Source organism: Mus musculus, chromosome 10, assembly GCF_000001635.26.
Source record: "Mus musculus strain C57BL/6J chromosome 10, GRCm38.p6 C57BL/6J".
Lineage (NCBI taxonomy): Eukaryota > Metazoa > Chordata > Mammalia > Rodentia > Muridae > Mus > Mus musculus.
In genome coordinates this window covers 100,714,080-100,741,964 of record NC_000076.6, presented here as the reverse complement: position 1 = coordinate 100,741,964, position 27,885 = coordinate 100,714,080, and the positions used below count along the sequence as shown (strand labels likewise).

The following is a 27,885-nucleotide window of genomic DNA, read 5'->3' as shown; positions in this document are numbered from 1 at the left end:
TCGGAGCATATTACAGTTGTGGAAAAAGTCGAGCATTCTCAACAATATGAGCAAGAAACTCTTCCTTATACTACTTCGCAGTACTGAGGATTCAAAACCAGGAACTGTGTCTTCCTTTTCAAAAAATTAAGAAATAGGAATATGTCCCTTATTTCTTAAGAGAAGAAAAAAATATCTATGATTCACCAAACCAGTGTCTAGAACCCCTGGAAATAGAATAGCCTCTTTGTTTTGCTTTGTTTTGTTTGGAGGTGGATGTATGTAGGGTTTTAAGTCAATTCCCTAAATTTAAAGAACTAATGCCCGAGCAGAATCTGCCTCCAGAACCTGAATTAAAGTTGAACAATCTCTGGACTCGGTGCCTCTGTGTGATGCGAGGCTCTCCCTCTGATGTGCTTTCCAGAATCACTGCCGTCAAATGCTAGAGAGGCATTTCTTAAAGTTAATCTCTCCCTTTGGCTCTCGTGAAAACATCCAAGTGTTTCTTTCCTGTGAGTCACCAGCACAGGGTAAGTATACCGCGGGCACTCGGTAATTGGGAGTTTGCTCTTCCTTTAGCTTCCTTTGTCTTAGCTCTCTCTAGAGGTGTTTTTCCCCCTCCCTCCTGTGACTAGCCAGAAGAAAACAAGCCTATGTTTGTTTACAGTTTTCTATGATGATTGATTCATTTAGAACAGGAAGAGCAGATTGTCCCCATGTTCATAGAAATCAAGGCGGACTTAAGCAGAATATGGCAGTGATGTAGCAAGCAACAAAATGCCCTGTGTGAGATTCCAGTTCTCTGATGGGTAACACAGATATGAAGATTAAACCCTCAGGGACGAGATTGTGACGTCTGTTATACGATGTCTTCTATAAGATACAACTCCTGCTTATACCTACATCCTGTTCCCCACTGGCGTCGAGTGCGGTTTTTTTTTGTTTGTTTGTTTGTTTGTTTGTTTTTTTGTTTTTTGTTTTTTGTTTGTTTTTTTTTTGTCAAGCAGTTAAAAGACAAAACCAGAATCAATTCAGCAAATGTGAAGTAAAAAATACTGTAAAACCACATTCAGGCACTGGATGCTCTTTCTGCTCTTAAGATCAAATTTTTAATTTTGCATAAAACTATTAAGTGTGTTCAACCCAGGGTTTTCTAAAGAGATTGCTGCCAATTTTCTCACAAAGGGCTTCCCACGAATCCGGATACTGTTGTTTTCATCTGTATTCAATGATGCCTAACAGCACCAAGCCTCAAAGACTTGGAGTCATTGCTCATTTTCAGCCAAAGTCAAACACACAGGAGGTGGCCAACCAAGAGCAGAGCAACAGCCACAGAGACAGAGAGAGACGGCCAGAGAGACAGAGACTGACACAGAGAGACAGAGTTAGAGACAGACACAGAGACACCGAGACACAGAGGGAAGGAGTGAGGAAGGTGGGGAGGAAGACACAGAGAGACACAGGGACACAGAAACACAGAGAGACAGAGAGACACGAAGAGAGGAAGAGACAGAGGCAGAGAGACAAAGACAGACAGAAGATAAATGGCTATACTCTTCAAGACATGTGAAAAAAAATCTTGCAAACCAGAGATGTAGATGAAATTGAGGGATCAGAGGACACAAAAATAAGTTGTAAATTCAGCCCAAAGAACCCTGATCCAAACCCTACAACATATTCTTTTCTAAAAATAATTGTTCTGCTCTTTAAAAGAATGCTCTATAAATTGATACAGTATATACTGATCATATGGACTCAATACTATCTGTCTGCATGCCAGGTTAATGTCCCCAACCTGATTTTCCTCCAAATTTCATATCTTTTATTTTTTAAAAGCTCTTTGCAGTTTATGGCTGCAGTGGAAGGGAGGGGGAGACCCTCACCTTTATGGGCATGGTTGTTTGTGGATCACTCTGCTTCTGTGGATGGCCAAATGCCCACATGCATATGGACAGTACTAATTAGACTCAGAGGATTATTAAAAATCACACATTAACCTCCTATGATGAGATTGCCTTGCTTCCATGTTAACTTCAAGGGCAGGGTTGACAAATGGCAGTCAAATAATACAAAGTATCCAGAGGAAAAAAATGTAAGAATTGCATAAGATGATAAGGATGGGTAAGTATTGAAAAGTGCCAAGAAAGTGATTTCCAATTATTCTTGACAATAAAACAATAATTACATGAAGAAATGTACATGGCAAATTAACCAGTACAGGTCAACCTATATTATATATACTTCCAGACATGATCCTGTACACACATTTTAACTATCATTTCAAAAACAAAAAGTATGCACATTTGCATGCCAGAACTTAAATAAGTTGAAAAATATAATAAGTCAAAAGTTCTCTGAAATATACTTAACCATCAAATTGCCTTTTGAAACTTTATTAATTAAAAAATACTTGCAAAAACTAAAAAAAATCACTCTATCCAACTCATTGAACTAATATACAAGTAGAATAGATATTGTGGTGCTCAACATTAAGGGCTATAATTTTCAGATTGAAAAAAGGCATATATTTATTTTATGTGTATGAATATTTTAACATTTATTCATTTTATGTCAATTTTTGAGATTATACTATAGTTACAACATATCTCCCTCCCCTTTCCTCCCTCCGAACCTTCCCTTATAACCTTTCCTTAAAATTCCTGACTTCTTTTATTTTTGGTTGTGAGCCTAGCCTTTAAGGGCTGAGCCATCTCTGCCGCAGTACAGGGGAACGCCAGGGCCAAGAAGTGGGAGTGGGTGGGTAGGGAAGTGGAGAGGGGTATGGGGGACTTTTGGGGATAGCATTGGAAATGTAAATGAAATAAATATCTAATTAAAAATAATGCTATCTATTGGGGAAAAAAATTCCTGGCTTCTTTTCCAACTGATTGTTCCTGCATGCACACATACACACACACACACACACACACACACACACACACACACACACACACACACACTTCTGAATTTTACCTGTTCGGTCCATTAGATCCATTAGGTCCATTAAAACTTATAAGTATGATTTAGGAGGCTAACCACTTGGTACTAGACGATCAATTCGTGTGGTCCTTCTCGGGAAGTCTTTCTCAGTTGCGTCTAGTTCTTTGTGTAGAGATGAGGCCCGGTGGGCTTTTCTCTATCCAGTTTGACCTGTCTATTGGAGTTATCCTTCCCTTCCCTCCCTCCAAATGCTCTCATATCCTCCTCCTGGCTATATTTTCAATCATTCTCCGCCCCCCCCCCATCTTCTGCAATGATCTCTGAGCTTTAGGGCAAGGAGTTGTATTGCACAGTATCCTTTACAACAGTAAGTCATATTTAAAGTCGAAAGTTGTGTATGATTGAAATGTGTCGTCTGTTAAAACAGAACAGAATACAAAAGCAAGAAATGTAGGAATTAAAGCTACTTTTCTTTTATCACTCGAATAGTTCTATGCTGAATTAAAATATAATTGCATCTTTAAGAAAATATCAGATTTGGAGAAGCTGTGCTTTTAGTTACTTAAAAAGAGGGGGGGGAAACAAATTTTAATTATCTATCAGTTTTTCAGCCTTACTTCTCTCAGCCCTTTGAGGTAGCATGTCTGATTTATCTTCATATACCCATCATTGAACATATTGTCTATCACATAAATCTAATCAGGGTTTGTCCCACTGAAATGCACCCATGTGTTTATTGAGTCAGTGATTAAAGTTAGAAAAACCTTAAGATTTTTTTTAACCTAAAATACCAACAACATAAAAGATGACACATGAAAGTTTTATTTTATATCAAACTGTGCTCTGGGCCATATACAAAATATAATTAAAATTTCTGTTCAGTTTGCTTATGTTGAATAGAACATGATAGAGGGTGTCATTAAAGAGTCCTTCTCTTTCTGTCATATTTCCTGCTGCTGAGACTTTTGCATCATTCTGTGGGAGCCCCATATATGTTCCCCATAGACCTTTGTCTACAACAGTTATCACAAACTGAAATTTTCTAACCATGCCTAAGTCATCTAACACATGCACAATAACACTGAGCTAAGATAAAACTTAATGGGATTTTCTTTTTCTTTTGGATTTTTACCTCTTTCTACTAAAAGAAAAGTACATTGAGACCTGTCCTGAAAAATCTGCTTCCTTGACACTTTTTCTTGGAGTCCAACATTCTCTCATGGATCCCTACAACAGAAAGAAGCAAGTATGACTGTCTAGGCATTGGTGGATCTTTCTGACTTAACATTTGCCCTCTGTCTTTGCCCTTGATTACCTGGCTACCATCTGTCCATCACTGTGATCACTTTTTGTTTGTGACTTACTGTTACTCTCTCTGCATTGCTCTAGCTTATGCAACTGTACTTCCATAGTCCCTTTTGTTCCCATGTGATCAGGAAAGAATGATTCATACTCTAGTAAGATCAGTGAATCTCAGGACTGTCCCTCTTTTTATATCCAATGCTCCATTTTTATTCAGGGAGTTTTAACTGCAAGGTTGTGGGAGTGTCTAAGCTAGGGAGAGTCAAAGATAGCCAAGACTTCTAGCAAGGAGAGAGCCTCAAGCACTGTGGCAAAGAGAACTAAGAACAGAGTGAATTGGGAGTTCAGATAGAGTCATCAGAAAAGGACTAACAGGAACTGGTATCTGAGTAGACACAAGAAGAAAGCCAAGAAGCAAACTGTGTAGTTATTGTGGAGGTGAACATTTCATGATAGGGAAGAAAAAACTCCCACTTCTGGGCTTTGAATCTTCCTGATGATGTTCAAAGTGCAACTTGCACAGCAGCTGATGGAACAGAAGACAGGGGTCAGAAATGAAGCAAGAGGAGGTAGCTGATATGAAGCCATCTATGCCATGGTAGATACTGCACTTCATAGGAGGGAAAACTTAAAGTTTAAAACTTGAAAGTGTTATGAAAAGATTTACAGTGGAGTGGGTGGCAAGAGAACAGGGTAGAGGGGGAAATATGAAGAGGAATGACTAATACATAAGACACTTGAAAAGACATGTATAAACCTAGCACTCTACAAGCTTTTAAAATATATACAAATACAAATACATATAGATATACACATGTTGATGCATATGCATACATATATATCATATACATATACATCATATACATATAGAGTTACTATTTCATGCTGTGGGTTCGGGAAAGAAAAACATGTCTCCTGTATGCAATAGGATACAAAAGATATCAAATAAAACGTTAATGGCCAGATAGGGGATATGCTCTTGAGTTGCTTGCCACAGATTTCCCATATACATATCCCTTCCAGATATTACAGGCTACTGTTATCACTCAATTCCCTCCAGAATGTGATTAGAAGTCCCAGTTGCTGAAGACAACAGATACCTAACACACCACACAGGACGTGGAGAAATCAAGCTGATATCAACCTGGTAGCTTTCTAACTGCAGACTAGCTTTCACTGTACTGGAAGGTTCTCTGCATGCTGGTAGATGAGGAAAGTGATAGATAATCTTACACAACTGTGAACTCTATGCGCTGCAATAACAGCTAACCTGGCAAGACAGGCCCATTAGTGCAATACTGATGTTAATGTTATGGAAGTAGCTAAGTAAGTTCTTACTGAATTTAAAGTCTGCTTATGCCAGAAGATGCAACCCATGCCATTAAGTAGGAAAAAAAAAACTGTGGCTGGATGGTCATGGGTCTTAAGTGAGAACCCAATACTATAATTCAGCTAAACACAGCAATAAATTGGTCCCATAGTCCTTATACTCATACCCATAGATTAGAGCATCTGTCAACCCTCAACCGAGAAGCTTGGTTTTCAGGAAATAGTTATTAATACTGAGAACTACAACAGAGTCAAGATACAGAGTATAATACACTCAGCTCTAAATAAGAAATCTATATCACAACCTCTCCTGTTAAGGTAAGCCATCATCACAAAAAACAGGACAAATAGACTGTAAAATCCAAAGTTTGTAGACATAGGCAGTGACACAGGTAAAACAGGGCTGTTTCTTTATCAGTGGAGCAAAGCTGACCAAGTACCCCAAAAGGTCATTGAACATTAGAAAGATAACAGAAAGAAAATGGTATTGTTTAGCATATAGATAACCATATTTTAAAAACATAAGAAAAAAAATCACAAAAACATGTGAAGAATCTAATTTACATAACATATGAACAACCAAGCCTAATAAAATAGATTAGATGCTTGTAAAATAATGTAATACCTGTCTTTCTGACTTATTTACCTAATATCTCAGTCCCTGACTGCATTAAATATCTTATAAATTATATCATTTAATTTTGATGTTCCAAGCACAGATTATTTTTTATTTTTCTTCATTCATTTATTGATTTATTTTACATTCCCATCTCAGCTTCCCCTCCCTACTCTCCTTCCAGTCCCTCTCTCTCACCTCACATCCCCTATCCCCAACCCCTTTCTTCTCAGAAAAGGGAGGCCTCCTGTGGCTATCAACCCTCAATGGCATATGGAGTTGCAGTAGAATGAGGCACATCTCCTACTGTGGCTAGACCAGGCAGCCCAGTAGGAGAAAGGGATTCAAAGGCAAGCCACAGATCCCGAGACAGCCACTGCTTCTGCTGAAGACTAACCTACAAATCTGTTACATATGTGTAGAGGTCCTAGGTCAGTCATGTGTATGATTTCTGGTTGGTCAAGTCTCTGTGAGCCTATGGGCCCAGGTTAGTTGAACCCATAGGTTTTTCTGGAGTTATCCTTGGCCTCTCTGGCTCCTTCAATACTTCCCTTCCCCTGCTGCCTGACTCTTCCACTAGAGTCTCCTAACTTCACCTAATGTTTGGCTGTGGATCTCTGTATCTGTTTGTATCAGTTGCTGGATGAAGTCTCTCAGATGAGAGTTATGCTAGACTCCTGTCTGCAAATATAGAAGCATACCATTACAATATTCTAAGCATGGGCTCACCCTCCCTCTCTTCTTCCTCTTTTTCTCCTCCTCCTCCTTCTCCTCTTCCTCCTCCTCCTCCTCCTCCTTCTCCTCTTCCTCTTCCTCTTCCTCTTCTTCTTCTTCTTCTTCTTCTTCTCTCTCTCTCTCTCTCTCTCTCTCTCTCTCTCTCTCTCTCTCTCTCTCTCTCTCTCTCTCTCTCTCTCTCTCTCTCTCTTTCTCTCTCTCTCTCTCTCTGTCACCATGGGTCTCAATTTGGGCCAGTCACTGGGTGGACATTCCACCAAGTTCTTCTCCATCTTTATCCTTGCACATCATGTAGGCAGGACAAATTGTGGGTTGAAGGTTTCATGGCTGAGTTACTGTCCTAATTCTTCCATTGGAAGTCTTGCCTGGTTACAATAGGTGGCCGTTTCAGGTTCCATATCCACCATGGCTAAGAATCTTAGATAGGATCATCTTGTAGAAGAGTTTCCATTGTCCTAGGTTTCTAGATCCTCCCAGAGATGCCCCCATGGATTCCAGTTTTCTCCCCCTATGTCCTCCCAGAGTTGATCTCACCACACATTGTCCTAACCGTGCCCTCCCTTAAATTCAAACATCCTTCCTTGAGTCCTCCTTGTTATTTAGATTCTTTAGGTCTGTGGACTATAGTTTAGTTACTCTGTACTTTATGGTTAATATCCACTTGTAAGTGAGTACATATCATGCATGTTCCTTTAAGTCTGGTTTACCTCACTCAGCATAATACTTTCTAGTTCCATCTATCTGCCTGTGAATTTCATGATGTCATCAATATCTGAGTAATATTCAATTGTGGAGATGTGTTTTTTGAGGGATATCTAGGTTGTCTCCAGTTTCTGTATATTATGCATAAATCTGTGATGAACATCTTTTTGGGTTGGTGGAGCATCTTTTAGATAAATTGGACTAGTAGTATATCTGCTTTCTGAGAAACTGCCAAATTTGTTTCCAAAGCAGTTGTACAAAGTTTTCACTCCCACAGAAACAGAGGAGCATTCATCTTGCTGCACATCCTCATCAGCATGTGCTATCTTGAGTTTTTTTTATCTGAGCCATTCTGATGAGTGTAAGATAGAATATGAGTCATTTTGGTTTTCCTGATGACTACGGATATTGACCATTTCTTTAAGTGCTTCCTAGCCATTAGAGGTTCTTCCACAGAAAATTCTCTCCTTAGCTCTGTAACCCATTTGCAGTCGATTTTGTTGATGTCTAATTTCTTGAGTTCTTTAAATATTTTGGATATCAACACTATCTGATGTAGAGTTGGTAAACATCTTTTCACATTCTGTAGGATGACATTCTTCCTTTTTACAGTGTCCTTTGCCTTACAAATAACAGGAAGTAATAATCACATTTCCTTAATATTTCTTTTTTTGTTTTGTTTTTGTTTTTTCGAGGCAGGGTTTTTCTGTGTAGCCCTGGCTGTCCTGGAACTCACTTTGTAGACCAGGCTGGCCTTGAACTCAGAAATCCGCCTGCCTCTGCCTCCCAAGTGCTGGGATTAAAGGCATGCACCACCATGCCGGATTCCTTAATATTTCTTAACATCAATGGACTTAATTCCCCAAGAAACAGGCTGGAATAGCTATTCTAATATCAGATAAAATCAACTTTCAAACAAAAGTTATCAAGAAAGATAAGGAAGGATATTTCATACTAGTCAAAGGAAAAATCTACCAAGATGAACTCTCAATTCTGAACATCTATGCTCTAAATGCAAGGGCAGCCACACTCATAGGAGAAACTTTACTAAAGCTCAAAGCACACAATGCAGCCCACACAATAATAGTGGAAGACTTCAACACCCCACTCTCATCAATGGACAGATCATGGAAACAGAAACTGAATAGAAAAGCAGAGAAACTAGCAGAAGCTATAAACCAATTGGATCTAACAGATATTTGTGGAACATTTCATCCTAAAGCAAAAGAGTGTACCTTCTTCTCAGCACTTCATTGTACCTTCTCCAAAACTGACAACATAATTGGTTGCAAAGCAGGCCTCAACAGATACAAGAAGATTGAGATAATCCCATGCACCCTATCCGATAGATCACCATGGACTGAGGATGTTCTTGACTCCCAACCAAAGCAACAGAAAGCACACATATACATGGAAGCTGAACAACGATCTCCTCAATGATAACTTAGTGAAGGAAGAAATAAAGAAAGAAGTTAAAGACATTTTAGAATTTAATGAAAATGAGGACACATCATACTAAAATTTATGGGGTACAATGAAAGCAGTCCTAAGAGGAAAACTCATAGCTCTAAGTACCTCCAAAAAGCAACTGCAGAGAGCTAACACTAACAGCTTGACAGCACCCCTGAGGGGTCTAGAACAAAAGGAAGCAGGTACACCCAAGAGGAGGAGCCAGCAGGAAATAATCAAACTGAAATTTGATTATTTGGGGCTGAAATCAACCAAATTTGATTATTTGGGGCTGAAATCAACCAAATAGAAACAAAAAGTACTATACAAAGAATCAACCAAACCAGGAGCTGGTTCTTTGAGAAAAATCAAAAAGATAGGTAAACCTTTAGCCAGACTAACCAGAGGGCACAGAGCCAGTATCCAAATTAATAAAATCAGATATGGAAAGGGACATAATAACAAAATATATCTTAAAATAATTATTTTGTTTGTTGAATATTAACAGTTGAAAATATTAAAATCATGTTGTACAAACAAAAACATAAAAAATAAAAACTTGAGCCGGACATGGTGGCACACACCTTTAATCCCAGCACTCTGGAGGCAGAGGCAGGCAGATTTCTGAGTTCAAGGCCAGCCTGGTCTACAAAGTGAGTTCCAGGACAGCCAGGGCTATACAGAGAAACCCTGTCTCAAAACAAACAAACAAACAAACAAACAAACAAACAAACAAACTTGACATTCTTCTCATATTGGCCTTTCAGTTGCATGGTTAGAGTTAAACGAGGATTTTTTTTTTAATTGTGGCTATTTTAAAGGGTGTTATTTTTCTAATTTCTTTCTTAGTCCCTTTATCATTTGTATAAAGGAGGATTGATGGTTTTTTGTAAATTTTACATCCAGTCATTTTGCTAACCATGTTTGTCAGCTGTAGAAGTTCTCTGGTAGAAGTTTGTGGGATCACTTAGGTATACTATCATATCATCTGCAAATAGCGATATTTTGAATCCTTCCTTCCCAATTTATTTTCCATTTGTCATCTTTAATTGTCTTAATTGTTCTGGCTGGAGCTTCAAGTACTATATTGAATAAATATGGAGAGGGGAGACAATCTTATCCCTGATTTTAATGGAAATGCTTTATGTTGCTCTCCATTTGATCTGATGTTGGCTATCAGATTGATGTATAATGTTTTTATTATGTTTTGGTATGTACCTTATATACGTGATCTCTCCAAGACTTTTAACATGAAGAGTGTTGGATTTTGACAAAGACTTTTTCAGCATCTAATAAGATGATCATGTGAGTTCTTTATTTTGTTTTGTTTATACAGTGGATTACATTGCTGAATTTTTGTATGTTAAAGAAGCCTATCTGATCAGGATGAATGATGACTTAAATGTGACCATGGATTCAGTTTGCAAGTATTTTATTGTGTATTTTTGCATCAATATTCATAAGAGAAATTGGTCTGAAATTCTCTTTCTTTATTGCGTCTTTGTGAGGTTTAGGTATCAGGGTGACTGTGGCCTCATAGAATGAGTTTGGCAATGTTCCTTCTATATATCTTGTGGAATAGTTTGAGGAGTATTAGAGTAAGTCCCTTTTTGAAAGTCTGGTGGAGTTCTACACTAAAACCAACTGGCCCTAGGCTTATTCTTTTTAGGGTGAAGAGCGTTGGGAGACTTTTAATGACTGCTTCTATTCCCTTAAGGGAAGAAATTGTTCACCTGATCTTCCTTTAACATTGGCATGTGGTATCTATCAGCAAAATCATCCACTTTGTTTAGATTTTCCAATTTTATGGCATACATGCTTTTGAAAAAAGAGCTAATTATACTTTAGATTTCCTCAGTGGTCTCTTATGTCTCCTTTTATTTCTAATTTTGTTAATTTGGATACTGTCTCTCTTTCTTTTAGTTAGTTTGGCTAAAGATTGGTCAATCTTTTTTATTTTCTCAGGTGGTATTAATTCTTTATATTATTATTTTGTTTATAATTTATGAATTTTAATCCTGATTTTGATTATTCCTTGCCATCTACTCTGAGATAGTGTCTATCTATCTTTGTTTTTGAGTTATTTCTTGTATGCAGCAGAATTATGGATTCTTTTTAAGCAACCACTGTGTTAGCCTGTGTGATTTTATTGGGGGATTGGGTCTATGGATGTTGAGAGATATTAATAATTGAGAATTATTAATTCCTGTTATTTTGATGTTAATGTTAGTAGTGGGTGTGGGAGTGTTTCCCTTCTTTTGGTGTTGCTCCTGTGAAATTATATTTATTTCCTGTTTTTTCTTGAGTATAGTTAACCTCCTTGGGTTGGAGTTTTCTTTCTAGTTTCCTCTAGAGGGCAAGATTTTTGGATAGATATTGTTTAAATTTGGTTTTGTCACGGTATATCTTGTTTTTTCTCCATCTATGGTGATTGATATGTATATATGTATGTATATATATATATATATATATATATATATATATATATATATATGTATATATATATATATATATAAAATAACACATCAATTGAGACAGTTATATAATTTATTTAATCAAAGAAATAAAGACTGAATTTTTCTCTCTGGTGTCTCTCTAAGTCAAGTCAACTTAGGAGAGCACAGGCCACAGTAGCAGCAGAGCAGCTGGGACAGGCTCCTACAGTTCTGCATCTGCAGCCAGAAGGTGGAGCTGATTCTTAGTCCTCTGTACACCTTCTCTGCCACAGGAGAGCTTGGCTCCAGGAAGAGTCTGACCCGGGGACCTCAGGTAAGATCACTATTTTCTCTCCAGTGACTCTTTAAGACAGGTCCACTCAAGAGTGCACATGCTGCAGAAGCAGCAGAGTAGCTTAGACAGGCCTACATCTGCATGCAGCCAGGAGGTGGGGATTTTACACAGCCCTCAGTGCCCTGGTGCTGCCAGGAGAGAGCTGGTGTCCCAGGACTACTAACACAGGCTTACAGACTCACAGGAGGAACAAGCTTCAGCCAGAGACAGCAAGAACATCTAACACCAGAGATTACCAGATGGTAAAAGGCAAACACAAGAATCTTACCAACAGAAACCAAGACTACTCAGCATCATCAGAACCTAGTAATCCCACCACAGTGAGTCCTGGATACCCCAACACACCAGAAAAGCAAGATTTGAACTTAAAATAATATCTCATGATTCTGGTAGATGATTTTAAGACAGATATTAATAACTCCCTAAAAGAAATACAGGACAACACAAATTAAAGAGGTAGAAGACCTTAAAGAAGAAACACAAAATAATTCCTTAAAGAATTATAGGAAAAAACAAATGAAGGAATTGAGCAAAACCATCCAGGATCTAAAAATGGAAGTAGAAACAAAAAAGAAATCACAAAGGAAGACAACTCTGGAGATAGAAATCCTAGGAAAGAAATCAGGAGCCATAGATGCAAGCATCACCAACAGAATATAAGAGATAGAAGAGAGGCTCTTAGGTGCAGAAGATTCCATAGAAAGCATGGACACAACAATCAATGAGAATGCAAAAGGCATAAACATCCTAACTCAAAACATCCAGGAAATCCAGGACACAATGAGAAGACCAAATCTAAGGATAATAGGTATAGATAAGAATGAAGATTTTCAACTTAAAGGACCAGTAAATATCTTAAAAAAAAAAAAAGATAGAAGAAAACTTCCCTAACCTAAATAAAGAGTTCCCTGAGAACATACAAGAAGCCTGCTGAATTCCAAATAGTTTGGATCAGAAAAGAAATTCCTCCTGTCACAAAATAATCAAAACATCAAATACACTAAACAAAGAAAAAATATTAAAAGTAGTAAGGGGAAAAGGTAAAGTAACATATAAAGGCAGACCTATTGGAATTACACCAGGCATCCCACCAGACACTATGAAAGCCAGAAGATCCTAGACAGATGTAATACAGACCCTACGAGAAGACAAATGCCAGCTCAGGCTATTATACCCATCGAACTCTCAATTACCATAGATGGAGAAACCAAAGTATTCCATGACAAAACAAAATTTACATATCTTTTCAGGAATCCAGGTCTTCAAAGGATAATTAAGGGAAAATTCCAAAACAAGGAGGGAGAAACCAAAGTATTCCATGACAAAACAAAATTTACATAATATCTTTTCAGGAATCCAGGTCTTCAAAGGATAATTAAGGGAAAACTCCAAAACAAGGAGGGAAACTATGCCCTGAAAAAAAGCAAGAAAGTAATCTTTCAACAAACCTAAAAGAAGATAGACACATGAACATAATCCCAACTTTAACAACAAAAATAACATGAAGCAACAATTAATTTTCCTTAATATCTCTTAATATCAACAGACTCAATTCCCCAATAAAAAGACATATATTACAAGACTGGCTACATTAAAAGGACACAACATTTTGCTTCATACAAGGAACCCACCTCAGGGAAAAAAGACAGACATTACCTCAGAGTAAAAGGCTGGAAAACAACTTTTCAAGGAAATGGTCCGAAGAAACAAGCTGGAGTTGCCATTCTAATATTGAATAAATTTGACTTTCAACCTAGAGTTATCAAAAAATACAAGGAATGACACATGATACTCATCAAAGGTAAAATCTACCAAGATGAACTCTCAATTCTGAACATCTATGCTTCAAATGCAAGGTCATCCACATTTAATAAAGAAATTTTAGTAAAGCTCAAAGCAGGCATTGCACTGCACAAAATAATAGTGGGAGACTTCAATACCCCACTCTCATCAATGGACATATGCTATAATGAGAAATTGAACAGAGAAACAGTGAAACTAACAGAAGTTATGAAACAAATGGATTTAACAAATATCTATAGAACGCTTTATCCTAAAACAAAAGGATATACCTTCTTCTCAACACCTCATGGTACCCTCTCCAAAATTGACCATATAATAGGTCAGAAAACAGAACTCAACAATTAAAAAAATACTGAAATAATCCTATGCATCCTATCAGATCACCACAAACTAGGGCTGATCTTCAATAACAACATAAATAATAGAAAACCCACATTCAAGTGGAAGCTGAACAGCACTCTACTAAATGATAACTTGATCAAGGAAGAAATAAAGAAAGAAATTAAAGACTTTTTAGAGTTTAATGAAAATAAAGCCAGAACATACCCAAACTTATGGGACACAATGAAAGCAGTCTTAAAAGGAAAACTCATAGTTCTGAGTGCCTCCAAAAAGAAAATGGACATAACATACACTAGCAGCTCAACAGGACACCTAAAAGCTCTACAACAAAAGGAAGCAAATTCACCCAACAGGAGTAGACTGCAGGAAATAATTAAGCTCAGGGCTGAAATCAACCAAGTGGAAACAAAAAGAACTATTCAAAGAACCAACCAAACCAGGAGCTGCTTCTTTGAGAAAATCAACAGGATATAAAACCCTTAGAAAGACTAAATAGAGGGCACAGGGACAGTATCCTGATTAACAAAATCAGAAATGAAAAGGGAGACATAAAAAAAGAATCATCAGATCCTATAACAAAAGGCTATACTCAACAAAAGTGTAAAACTATGATGAAATGGACAATTTTCTAGATAGATACTAGGTACCAGAAGTTAAATCAGGATCAGATTAATGATCTAAATAGTTCTATATCCCCTAAAGAAATAGAGATAATCATTAACAGTCTCCCAATCAAAAAAGCCCAGGACCAGATAGGTTTAGTGCAGAGTTTTATCAGACCTTCAAAGAAGACCTAATTCCAATACTCCTCAAACTATTCCACAAAATAGAAACAGAAGATATTCTACCCCAATTGTTCTAAGAAAGCCACAATTACTCTGATACCTAAACCACACAAAGACCCAATAAAGAAAGAGAACTTCAGACCAATTTCCCTAAAGAATATCAATGCAAAAATAGTCAATAAAATTCTTGCAAACCAAATCCAAAAACACATCAAAACAATCATCCATCATGACCAAGTAGGGTTCATTCCAGGGATGCAAGAATGGTTCACTATATGAAAGTCTATCAATGTAATCCACTAGATGAACAAAATCAAAAACAAAAACTATATGATAATCTCACTAGATGCTGAGAAAGCATTTGACAAAATCCAACACCTGTTCATGATAAAAGTCTTAGAAATATCAGGAGTTCAGGACCCATATCTAAACATTATAAAAGAAATATACAACAAACCAGTACCCAACATCAAACTAAAATGGAGAGAAACTTGAAGCAATCCCCCTAAAATCAGGGACTAGAGAAGGCTGTCCACTCTCTCTCTACTTATTCAATATAGTACTTGAAGTCCTAACCAGAGCATTGAAAAACAAAAGGAGATCAAAGGGATACAAATTGGAAAGGAAGAAGTCAAAATATACCTATTTGCAGATGGTATGATAGAATATTTAAGTGACCCCAAAATTTCCATCAGAGAACACCTAAACCTGATAAACAGCTTCAGTGAAGTAGCTGGATATAAAATTAACTCAAACAAATCAGTGGCCTTTCTCTACATAAAGGATAAAAAGACTGAGAAAGAAATTAGGAAAACAACACCCTTCACAATATTCACAAGTAATATAAAATACGTTGGTGTGACTCTAACTAAGGAAGTGAAAGTTCTGTATGATAAGAACTTTAAGTCTCTTAAGAAAGAGATTGAAGTTCTCAGAAGATGGAAAGATCTCCCATGCTCATGGATTGGCAGGATTAATATAGTAAAAATGGCTATCTTGTCAAAAGAAGTCTGCAGATTCAATGCAATTCCCATTAAAATCCCAACACAATTCTTCACAGAGTTAGAAAGAAAAATTTGCAAATTCATCTGGAATAACAAAAAAAAAACTAGGATAGCAAACACTATACTCAACAATAAAAGAACCTCCGGTAGAATCACCATCCTGACCTCAAGCTGTACTACAAAGCAATTGTGATTAAAAACTGCATGGTACTGGTACAATGACAGACAGGTAGATCAATGAAATAGAATTGAAGACCCAGAAATAAACCTACACACCTCTGGTCACTTGATCTTTTACAAAGGAGCTAAAACCATCCAGTGGAAAAAAAGACAGCATTTCTAACAAATGGTGCTGGCTCAGCTACTGATTATCATGTAGAAGAATGTGAATTGATCCATTCCTATCTCCTTGTACAAAGTTCAAGTCTAAGTGGATCAAGGACCTCCACATAAAATCAGAGACACTGAAATTATAGAGGAGAGAGTGGTGAAGAGCCTTGAAGATATGGGCACAGGAGAAAGATTCCTGAACAGAACAGCAATGGCTTGTGCTGTAAGATCAAGAATTGACAAATGGGACCTCATAAAATTACAAAGCTTCTCTAAGGCAAAGGACACTCTCAATAAGACAAAAAGACAACCAACAGATTGGGAAAAGATCTTTACCCATCCTAAATCCAATAGAGGGCTAATATCCAATATATACAAAGAACTCAAGAAATTAGACTCCAGAAAACCAAATAACTCTACTTAAAAAATGGGCTATAGAGCTAAACAAAGATTTCTCAACTGAGATATACCTAGTGGCTAATACCACTCCTAGGCATATACCCAGAAGATGCTCCAACTTGTAGTAAGGATGCATGTTCCACTATGTTCATAACAGCCTTATTTATAATAGCCAGAAGCTGGAAAGAACCCAGATGTCCCTCGACAGGGGAATGGATATAGAAAATGTGGTACATTTACACAATGGAGTACTACTCAGCAATTTAAAACAATGAATTCATGAAATTCTTAAGCAAATGGATGGATCTGGAGGATATCATCCTAAGTGAGGTAACCCAATCACAAAATAAAACACATGATATGCACTCACTGATAAGTGGATATTAGCCCAGAAGCTCAGAATACCTAAGATACAATTTGCAAAACACATGAAACTCAAGAAGAAGGAAGACCAAAGTGTGGATACAAAATGAGGATACAAAGTGTGGGAACAAAATACCCATGGAAGGAATTACAGAGACAAAGTTTAGAGCAGAGACTGAAGGAATGGCCATCCAGAGATTGCCCTACCTGGCAATCTATCCCATAAACAACCATCCAAACCAGACACTATTGGGAATGCCAACAAGAGCTTGCTGACAGGAGCCTAATAAAACTGCTTCCTGAGAGGCTCTGCCAGTGCCTGACAAATACAGAAGTGGATGCTCACAGCTATCCATTGGACTGAGCATGGGGTCCCCAAAGAAGGAGCTAGAGAAAGTACCCAAGGAGTTGAAGGGGTTTGTATCCCCATAGGAGGAACAACAATATGAACTAACCAGTACCCTCAGAGCTCCCTGGGACTAAACCACCAATCAAAGAAGGGACTCATGGCTCTAACTGCATATGTAGCAGAGGATGCCCTAGTAGGTCATAATGGGAGGAGAGGCCCTTGGTCCTGTGAAGTTTCTATGCCCTAGTATAAGGAAATGCCAGGGCCAGGAAGCAGAAGTGGGTGGGTTGGGCAGCAGGGGGAGGGGAGAGGATAGGGGGTTTTTGGAGGGGAAACTAGGAAAGGGGATAATATATGAAATGTAAATTAAAAAATCTAATAAAAGATTTTTTAAATATTTAAAAAAAGAAATAAAGACTATAAGAAAAGCACACTTACAATGATCTTTTTTTAAATCACACATTCATTGTTCATTAAATGTTCTGGTATAATATAAAGGAGATTAAATAAGGATTCTCAGGTTCTGTCATAATTTTTCTCTTTCATACTTAATATTGGTAGGAAAGGTCGTAAGTAATAATACTTCTTTTTCTTTTAAAAGAAATATAATGGTTATCAGAACCTATGTATCATCTATCTACCATCTATCTAATCTCTCATCTATCATCTCTATCATTACCTATCTATCTACTGTGTATCTCTATTTCCATCTCTGAATCTCTTCTACCCTCAGTCAGAATTACATGTTTGAGTGTAGTTATGTTCCTACTAGTTTTAGAATAATCTTAATGTATACATTCATGGTTTGGATATAAAATGTCCCACACATAGGTTCGTGGTTCTGAGTACTTAAACTACTGCTAGTGTTGCTGTGTTGGAAGCTTGAAGATTATATAGAAAGTGGATGATTTACATCACTAGGAAAATGTGCCTTGAGGATTATAGTCTGCTACCCTATTTTTCACTGAGAACTCTGATTCCCAATAGGGGAAGGTGGAAATAAGCTATATTGAACACTCTAAATTATGTAGCCATCATCACCCTCCATTTTGGTGGTCTGTACTTTCTGTATCATGAGTAAAACCAAACCTTTCCTTCCTTAAGTTCTGTCTTTTGAGTACAGCAATGAGAATTTATGCTACCAATATAAATTTTATATGATGGAAGAATTTCTGCCTTAAATATGTGGTAGTATAGGATATAGTGCAGAAAAAATTGGGTCAGCAAGGAATAGGAAACCAAAACTTGTCTGTACTCTCCCTAAGACCTTCCCAGTGTGAAATATTAAAGGATAAGAAAGACCAGAATAGAATAAAAGTAGATTCTGGGGTTCTAATTTTTTCCTCATTTTCAAGGCTTAGTTTTATAAGGATGTTATTTCTGATAATAATGGGGGTTGGAAGAAAGTTAAAGGCCCACATCTCATACCTCTACGGAGTCTGAAGTCCTGAGAAGTACACCATTGCCAAAGACCAGCCTCAGCTTGGAGAGGGGTTCTGAGGAAGGGGTGTTTGGGAGCAACAAAAGTAAGACTCAAAGTCAATGAAGTGGGAGCAAGCTGACAGACTGTGGTCTGCTTGAGAGAGCTTTCTGAAGATCATCAGACAGCTCAGCTCTCACAGACCAAATTCTAGTCCTTTATTTGCATATAAGATATAAGATATCAATATTGATATATTGATACATGAAAATATATGGAGGCAATTTGATTTGAGTAAAATAGGACTTGTCCCACTGTGGCAAAATATTTATCTTTATGTGGATAAATGCCAAGGGCATTATACTAAATGAAATACAACAGGTACAAAAAACTACTGCATCGAGTGTAAAAACTTTATATTCACAAGTTAAAAGGGTATACTGGTAATTATTCATCATTATATGGATAATAGGCAGATGTGGCTAAAAAAGGTAAAAAGTTACACTTAAGCATAGATATTATATTTTGAGATTTATTGCACAGTGAAATGAATGGTTACTTCTGATGCATATTCCAAAATTATCAAGCAATCAATTTAAAATAATCTCATCATAAAGATGTTAAATATGTACGTTTTATTGTGTAAACATATATCAAACATCACAATGTATATATTATCAATAGGAATAATTTTGCATAGTGGCTATCGGTTCATAGATGTTACTCCTAAACACATGAAATTCCTCACTTGAATATATTCAGCATATCAGATTCTTTTCAAATGACACTCAATATAGTATCTTTAATGCCTTTCAAGTTCATAATATCAAGTCTTATTTTATACTGGAGACCACAGAGAAAACCGTTAGGCAACAATTAAACTTATATAAGGTCATGAAATCTGCAGTTATGGTACCAAAATGAAAAGGAAGAGTGGTTTTGCTGCCCAGTTGACTCTCCAGAATTCAGAGTCTAAAATTTCTTTACTCTATTATAATAGAACCTCTATTACTACACCATTTGTTTTTATTTCCTCATAGTGTAATTACAAACTTTGAAAAATCTAAGAACCTTGGGCTCTTCAGGTTGCTTCATGAAAATTGTACTTTAATCCATTGGAGGATAAAGACAATCTCTCATAATGTAATAAAAATCTTAAATTTCCTAAAATTAGCATTTTCATAAAACAGAAACAGCTTTTTGATATTGTACAAACTGTAAAATGCCAAATCTTAGGTGCTAGGCCAATAGTCACCACAAAAGCCAGTCTTACTACTACAGTGGAAACTGAAAAACCAAGAATGATCCAAAGCACATGGAAATCCCTAAAGAAGAATGATTTAAAAGGATTCCAGGGAAGTCAATTCTGCCACTGGCAGATCTTCCTTTTACAAAGACAAGCAAGCACTGCCATTCTTGAGCCAAAGAAAGGATGATGAGAAATCTGTTGTCCTGACTTAAGAAATGAGCTGTCTGACACGATGCTGCAACGTGTCCTGCCCTGCTCTGTTTTCCTCCGTAATTGCGGAAGACAGGTTTGTTTAGAATCAATGAAAAGCACAAAGTATAATTTTTCTTATAATATAGTATAAACTATATTGAAGCAACTTCTGCTTCATGCTCCACTCAGACCCAAAGATGAGATCGGTAGTGTTACCACACATTATAGAGAAAAATAGAAAGAATAACATTCAATTGAGCTAAGAAGTAAATTGCAACGCTTTTCAAATGGAAACAATGACTTTTGTCTAACCACCTGGACACAAGGCAAACCAATCAATCGCTTTGCCTGTTAAGGCCAAAATCTTCTATTCTGAGAACAAACAGAAAGATTTCATTTAAAAATTCACAAGAGGCAGAAATGTCACGTTTTCAGTGTCTCTTCCTGGCATTTTTCTTTAATTTTTATTCCATGTTCGTTCATTTTACATAAATAAGGATATAGTCTTGCTCACAGATAACAAGTACATTTCCTAAATTCATTAAAAGATGCTAATTCCCTGAGCTAATGAGATGACTCAGCAGGTAGAGGTATTTGTGATAAAAGACTTCAGACCTGAATTCTATCCCTAGGATTAAGAAGGTGGAAAGAGAAAATCAATTCTCACTAGTTGCCTACTGAACTCCACACATGACTCAAAAGTATGTTTTTTGCCCAACAGCACACAAAACAATAATAAAATAAAACAAAATAAAATAAAAGGTAATTACTAGTTTTTAATGTGATTATAGCTTGAGCAATAGTGATGGAATTATGCTCTATTATTCAAGTGCTGACCTTGAAAAGTTTATTATTGATTGCCAATGAAGCAGCATGGAAACTTAGACAGGGCAGGAATCAGGTGTAGGGAGAACAGGGGAGAAAGAATGAAAATTGGAAGGTGGAAGAGGGTATCTATCTCTAGGATATTCCAGTGATCTGGGACAGGAATGGGAGGATGAGGAAGACACCAGGGAATGTATGGGGGTAACTGTTGTTGAGACTCTTAACAGTGAGGCATATGGTACCTGAAGTGGCCACTTCCAGTAGCCAGGCAGGACTCCCAGTAGAGGGATAATGACCCCACACACAAAACCTTAGGCCCAAAATGTGTCCTGCCTACAATATGTACAGAAACAAAGATGGAGTTGAGATGGAGGGAATAGTCAACCAATAACTGACTCAAGTTGTGATCCATCCCATGGACAAGAACCAACCTCTGACACTATTAATGATACTCTGTTATGCTTGCAGACAGAAGTCCAGCATAACTGTCCCCCACCCAGCAGCAAATGGAAACATATGCAAAGACCCACAACCAAACATTACCAGAGCCAAATATTGGATGGAGATCTGAGAGTCTTGTGGAAGAGTTGGGGAAAGGATTGAAGAACCCAAAGAGGATAGGGACTCCAAAGGAAGACTAACAGAGTCAATGAACCTGGATTCTTGGGAGCTCTCAGAGACTGAAGCACCAACCAAAGAGCATATATACATAGTCTGGAACTACCACCACCACCCCATACACACACACACACACACACACACACACACACACACACACACACACACACACATATGTAGCAGATGTGCAACTTGATCTTAATGCAGGAATCCCAACAACTGGAAAGTGTATGGAGGCCAGAGAGTAGTTCTTGATAAAATCTTTTGACTGCCAAGGATAAAGAAGTGTAAAGTAGGTACTTTCCTACAGGGGAAATGTAATATTTTTGGCTAAGGATGAGCTTTAGCGGCAGATAGAAATTGTTTTGAGTACCATTGAAGCAGAAGAATAGGGTAGAGAGTGAAGTCAAAAGACCTTGCACAAAGATTGGCTAAAAATTAGCATATGCAAAAAACAATTTGCCCAAAAGAAGGTTGACAGGTTGGTTACTCCGTGACAAGATGGACTTAATCAAGCCATTCATTCTGTGCCTGCCCAGAAGCACTCAAGGTGTCCAAAGGTGACTACAGTAAATTACACTACAAAAGCACACAGCCCTCAGTGGAGGTTTAAAGTGATAGTAATACAGAGCATGCAGGAAGCTGTAGGCCTGTGTATATAGCCCATAAAGTATGTGCAATAATAATATCTGCATTATGTGAATGGACAAAAAGGCCACATCATGCAGGTGACCAAAGATATGCAAGTGTTTCCTCTCTTGGAAGGGTATCTTTACCAAATGATACATCCTGCATATACTGTAAGTATGTGGTCCTGTTTAATTTTTGTTCTGAAACATAAGAATCTGGTGCTACTCCCAACAGGTGCCAACATCATCCCTAATTGTCCTCAAGAGTAAACAGGGCTAAATTCTAGTTGTATGGTATTGAATAAATTAATTGATCTCTCTAAATTCCAATATCCTCGTGCAGAAACATCTTTATTTTATATGACGGTTAAATGGTTCTTTGACCAACAACAGTAATGTCACTTTAGCCCTGATTAGAAATGTGTGTTCTCTGACCTTTTCCAGGTCTACTGAATAAGAATCAGTATCCAGTGAGACCCCAGTTAAATCATCTAACATGACTGTGATGCTTGGCTCAGAGCAAACAATCAGGAACCATTCATTATCGTAGATTTTATTGGTCATCATAATATGTAAGCATCATTGAAAGAAGAGATGTTTGGGACTTGTATAAACATTTTTTTAAAAATTCTCTCTTGCCTTTTACAGTTACCTCAAAAACAGAGGCTTAAATGAAGTCTCTGTATGTTTATAACAAAGAACATATGGTTCTCACCTGCCACAGACCCCATGTGGTAAGATATACGCCAACTACATCTATTAGAGATGACAGTGTTTGGTGCAGCTCTAAGCAAATGACAGTGTTTGGTGCAGCTGTGAGCAAATAATGTCCAGGAAAAGATGGATACACTGAGACAATGCTACTTGAAGATAGTGTTCCTGGATGTCAAATAAATTTTATATTTGAACTGGAAAAAAAAAAAGACAAAGGGAGGAAAATCACTCTGCCGATAACACTTGAGTATACTTGGTCTCATACCACAAATAACCTGAACATTGAAGGGTTGAAGTGTTAACTCCAGCCAAATTCCTTGTCCTCTGAAGTCACCCTGCTGTGACTGGCAGCGCAGAGGTCACATACCATTTCAGCAGCAATAGCAAAGCTCAGTGGGAAGTAAAGAATGAAATTGCTTCCTACTTATCTCTAGATCCTCTGTCTAGGTTTCTGGGAAACCTTGAAAGTGGAGCAAATATAGCTTAGTAATGTTCTCCCCCCCACCCCCACCCCCGAATCAACACAGGAAGGCTATGGCAGAAAAGAAAAGGAACATATTGATATTTGTCATTGTCACAAAACAAAGGTTGCAGTCCAACAATTGATACGAAGTTTGGAGCTCAGAATAATGTTTCAGGTAAGTCTCCAGAGGCAACAATGGAGAGTTAATAAGATACCTAGTTTAATATCCACTACACCTCTGATTGTTCTCTGTTAACACCAAAGTACAAGGACTGCCTATGGCAAAGAGGAGTAACACAGAAAAATCACCATTTCACTCGAAAGACTTTTTTTTAACTCTTATTGCTGAATTTTTGAAAAGCTAAACTCTCACAAAATGGAAACTTCGGCTAGTCACAAAAATACTTTTGTATTCCATTTTGTACAGCTTAGGGGAATGTAGACATTTGGAAGTGTGCAGATAGAAATACAGTGTTAGTTTACAAGTTAGAGTCCAGAAAACAGTAGCGTGCACTTAGATACCCCCTTCACTAGCTTTCTGCTTATAAGATATCAATCACAGGTGAAAATGAAATAAATGAAAATATTTAAATGAAATGTAAAGACACAGAAACACACACATGTATGCATTCATCTACATGGATAATAGAGTCATTAATTAAACAAAAGAAGGAGTTTTCCTGTTCAGAAAGATGAAGCCATAGGCCAGGGAACTGTGTATATGAAGGGGAGGGGCAGTCCGGGGAATGGAAGATAATGGGGAAATAGAATCAGGGAAGAATTTAAAATTTCTTCAAAAACAAGTGCTGTTGAGTACCTGTTGGTCAGAAAATGAACATAAGTGTAAACGTGCTGGAAGGCAAATGTTTAATGTAGAATTGAAATTTATAAATACCAGGTTACATTGTAAAAACATGGGAAAATCAAAACCCTAGATCATGTTCAAAACCATTCTGAACTCGATGTCGGCTCCTTTCTGCCCCAAATTTATAATATAACTACCTACCAGTTTCTGAGAACTATCTGAATTATAAAAACACGTATTGGAGTTGAAAAAAAAATACTTTTCTATAATGCTAAATCCAAAGCTAGGATACAGCTAGTGTTTGCTCTATATTAAATATACTGTATGTTTTTTAAAAAGACAAAAATCTTACACAACGTAAATCCCAAATTGATGTAGAAACTTCATCCTTTTAGGCTAGTTTTCATATACCGAATGGGCTGTGCCAGCTGATATAGAGAACACAATGGTCTTATCCTGTTCAGGACACTGCACCCAACAATTCTAACCTGCCATGAAAGATACACCTACTGGTCCAAGAGCAGCTTTCTGATTGGATTTGACACTTGCTCTACAGGAGGGAATTCATAGCAGATATTCTAATCCTAGTGGAAAATCCATGCTTGTAGGAGCCGTACACTCTATGGCACAACCTGTTACTGCTACTTTGCTAAATGATCATGCTGTGAAATTGACTTCTAAATATTTGTGTTTATCCCATAAAACTGGAGACGCTCTCAGTTTTAGAAGAGCTGCTTCTTTTTTGTTTTTCCCAGTGAACAGTGAACAATGGGAAGGTTTGTATCCTGTCAAAGTGCTGAGAGAGGAGACTGTGCACTCAGTCCTAAACAGAACATCTATAGTAAACCCACTGTCTTAATCAAGGTTTGTATTACTGCACAAACATTATGACTAAGAAGCAAGTGGGAAGGAAAGGGTTTATTCAGCTTACACTTCCACATTACTGTTCATCAACAAAGGAAGGCAGGACTGGAACTCAAGCAGGTCAGGAAGCAGGATCTGATGCAGAAGCCATGGAGGGATGTTACTTACTGGCTTGCTTTCCCTGGCTTGCCCAGCTTGCTTTCTTATAGAACCCAGGACCACCAGCCCAGGGATGGCACCCCCCAGAAGGGCCCCTCTCCCCTCGTTCACCAACCAAGAAAATGCCCCACAGCTGGATCTCATGGAGGCACTTCCCCAACTGAAGCTCCTTTCTCTGTGATAACTCTAGCCTGTGTCAAGTTGACACACAAAACTAGCCAGTACACACACTTATCACCAAGGCTCAGGGAACATCACGCAAAAAAAAAAAAAAATTACATAAATGGAACAAAGCTAAAAGCCACTTGATAGGGAGAAGCGCTGTAAATGCGGTCTTCTAGATAGGATGTGGTCATTGTGATCTTTAACTCACAGCATCTCTGGTTACAGAATAAGACCTTCGTAATATCAAGCAACCAAAATCCCACTAACAGATGAAGTAGATGTTCTCTAAGTCCCACGTTTTACTGAAGAGCTACTGGCAGTTAACTGCCCTGGATGGGAGACTCATTCAGTACTTATCAAGGGTATATCAGCTGCTGGGTTTCCCATGCCCCCAGAGATGGTCCCTCAAGCATGCACATATGGCAACACTAACTGAACTTAGACTGAATCTAGTTGGTTACTTGATGCTCCCAGCACCCAACAGGGATGACATTAGCTGAAATACCCAACAAGGGGGAGAGAGAACCTGTAGAAACCATATTCGGAGGTTAGGCACGGTCCCCCAGTTGAGGGATGGGGGCCACCCATCCTTCTCAAAATTTTAACCAGAATTGCTCCTGTCTAAAGGAAATACAGAGACAAAGAGTGGAACAGAGACTGAAGACAAAGGCCATCCAGAGATTGCCCCACCTGGGGATCCCTCTCACATGAGGCACCAAGCCCAGACACGATTGTGGATGCCAAAAAGTGCTTGCTGATAGGAGCCTGATATGGATGTTTCCTGAGAAGCTCCGCTAGAGCCTGACAAATACAGAGGCAGATGCTTGCAGCCAACCATTTGACTGAGCATGGGACCTCAGTGGAGGAGTTAAGGGAAGGACTGAAGGAGCTGAAGGGGTTTGCAACCCCATGGAAGAAAGACAATATTAACCAACCAGAACACCCCCCCCCGAGCTCTCAGGGGTTAAACCTCCAACCAAAGAGTACACATAGAGGGACCCATGGCTTCAGCTGCATAAGTAGCAGAGGATGGCCTTGTCAGGCATCAATGAGAGGGGAGGCCCTTGATCCTGTGAAGGCTTGATGAGCCAGCATAGGGGAATGCCAGGGCAGGGAAGGGAGTGGGTAGATGGGCCAGGGAGCACCCTTGTGGAGGCAAGGAAAGGGGGGAGGGATGTGGTATTTTTAGGGGGGAACCAAGAAGGGGATAACATTTGAAATGTAAATAAACAAAATAACCAATAAAATTTAAAAGTAAAAAGGAAAACTGGTTAGGAGGAAACATGATGGAAAAATATGGGTGAAGTTGAAAAGAGAGACAGGTGTTAGATATAAACACATTCCATTATATACCTGTATGAAATTCTTTAAAATAAAGACTTTTTATAAATTATAAAATGGTATAAGATGAATTTCTTATGTAGAACATATAGAAAATATTGTGTATCTTATATAGAACTAGGGACATGTAATTAAAAATTATTTTTAGGCTGCAAAGGAAAAAAATCATTTAATGATATTACTAGGCTCTTGAGCCTGACCTGAAATCTCTTATTTTTATTATCAGAAACAAGCAAGATGCATGGATGAATGCACTTAAATAATCCTGTAAGCCTGATATGTCATTCTTATGCTCTGTGACAAACTGTCATTCTCAAATATGGTTCCAAAAGTCCAAATATCACACAAGCAGTATAATAATAGTATATTAAAGAATATAATCCTTTTGTTTTATCCTGAAAAGAAGTTGTAGAAAACTTACTTTAAATGTCACTCTATTGTCTAATTTTCTTTGTAAGAATCCTCTTGAAGTCCGTGTGAATAATTGTATTAAATTATTCACCATGAAAGTTAATTTGACAGTTAATTATAATATAGAAGAAGGTTTTTTAACACAATTCAGGATTTTAATTCCTAAAATACAAACTTCACTGACAGAATTTGTCCTTGACTTTGACCTAACCACTACCTGCTAGCCCAGAAATTAACATTTCCAACTTTTTGAGTGCTAAATAAAATAATGATTATATATTTTGACAGAGTGAAGGATGCTGAGTTTAGCTTTGTTGAGGAGCATTAAATAATGAAAAGTGAACAGGCTTAGGACTGAATTCCTAATTCCACCTTTCAGTGGCTGTATGATTAAGCTTGTTTAATTCTGAAAACTTCATGAGCATTTTTTTTAATCTGTAAATATTCTTGGAAGTCTGGAAGCTTGGAGTTAGTTCTAAGAATTAAAGGGGATGAAAGACTATTCCCATACCCTTGCAAGTACTGCCCAACAAACTCTGGCTTCCATCCTGTCTTCCTCTCCTTTTATAAAAGCAGGCAGAAGTGCTCTGTCATTCACTCAGGAACCTTCATTTCATTGTAAAAATGGGTAGGAAATTTACTAGCTACTGTATTTTTGTGCATCTTAACTCTTGATGTTTTCAGTAACCTTGCATTTGAAGCAACACCAAGAATTACTTAATTCTTATAATATTTTAAAAAAGGAGATATCAGAATCCATCATCAACCAGTCTCATACTGATAAAGTATGACATAGCTAAAATATACAGCCAG

General features: G+C 37.7%; 1 long non-coding RNA gene across 1 annotated transcript in view; it reads left to right on the top strand.

Moving 5' to 3' along the window:
* Positions 1-329: 329 nt before the first annotated feature.
* Gm35722 (predicted gene, 35722) overlaps positions 330-27,885 on the top strand; it is a 34,101-nt gene continuing 6,545 nt past the window's right edge. The window contains exons 1-2 of the long non-coding RNA NR_152765.1: positions 330-509; positions 11,653-11,821. This is a non-coding gene — a long non-coding RNA (predicted gene, 35722). The remainder of the gene's footprint in view (positions 510-11,652; positions 11,822-27,885) is intronic.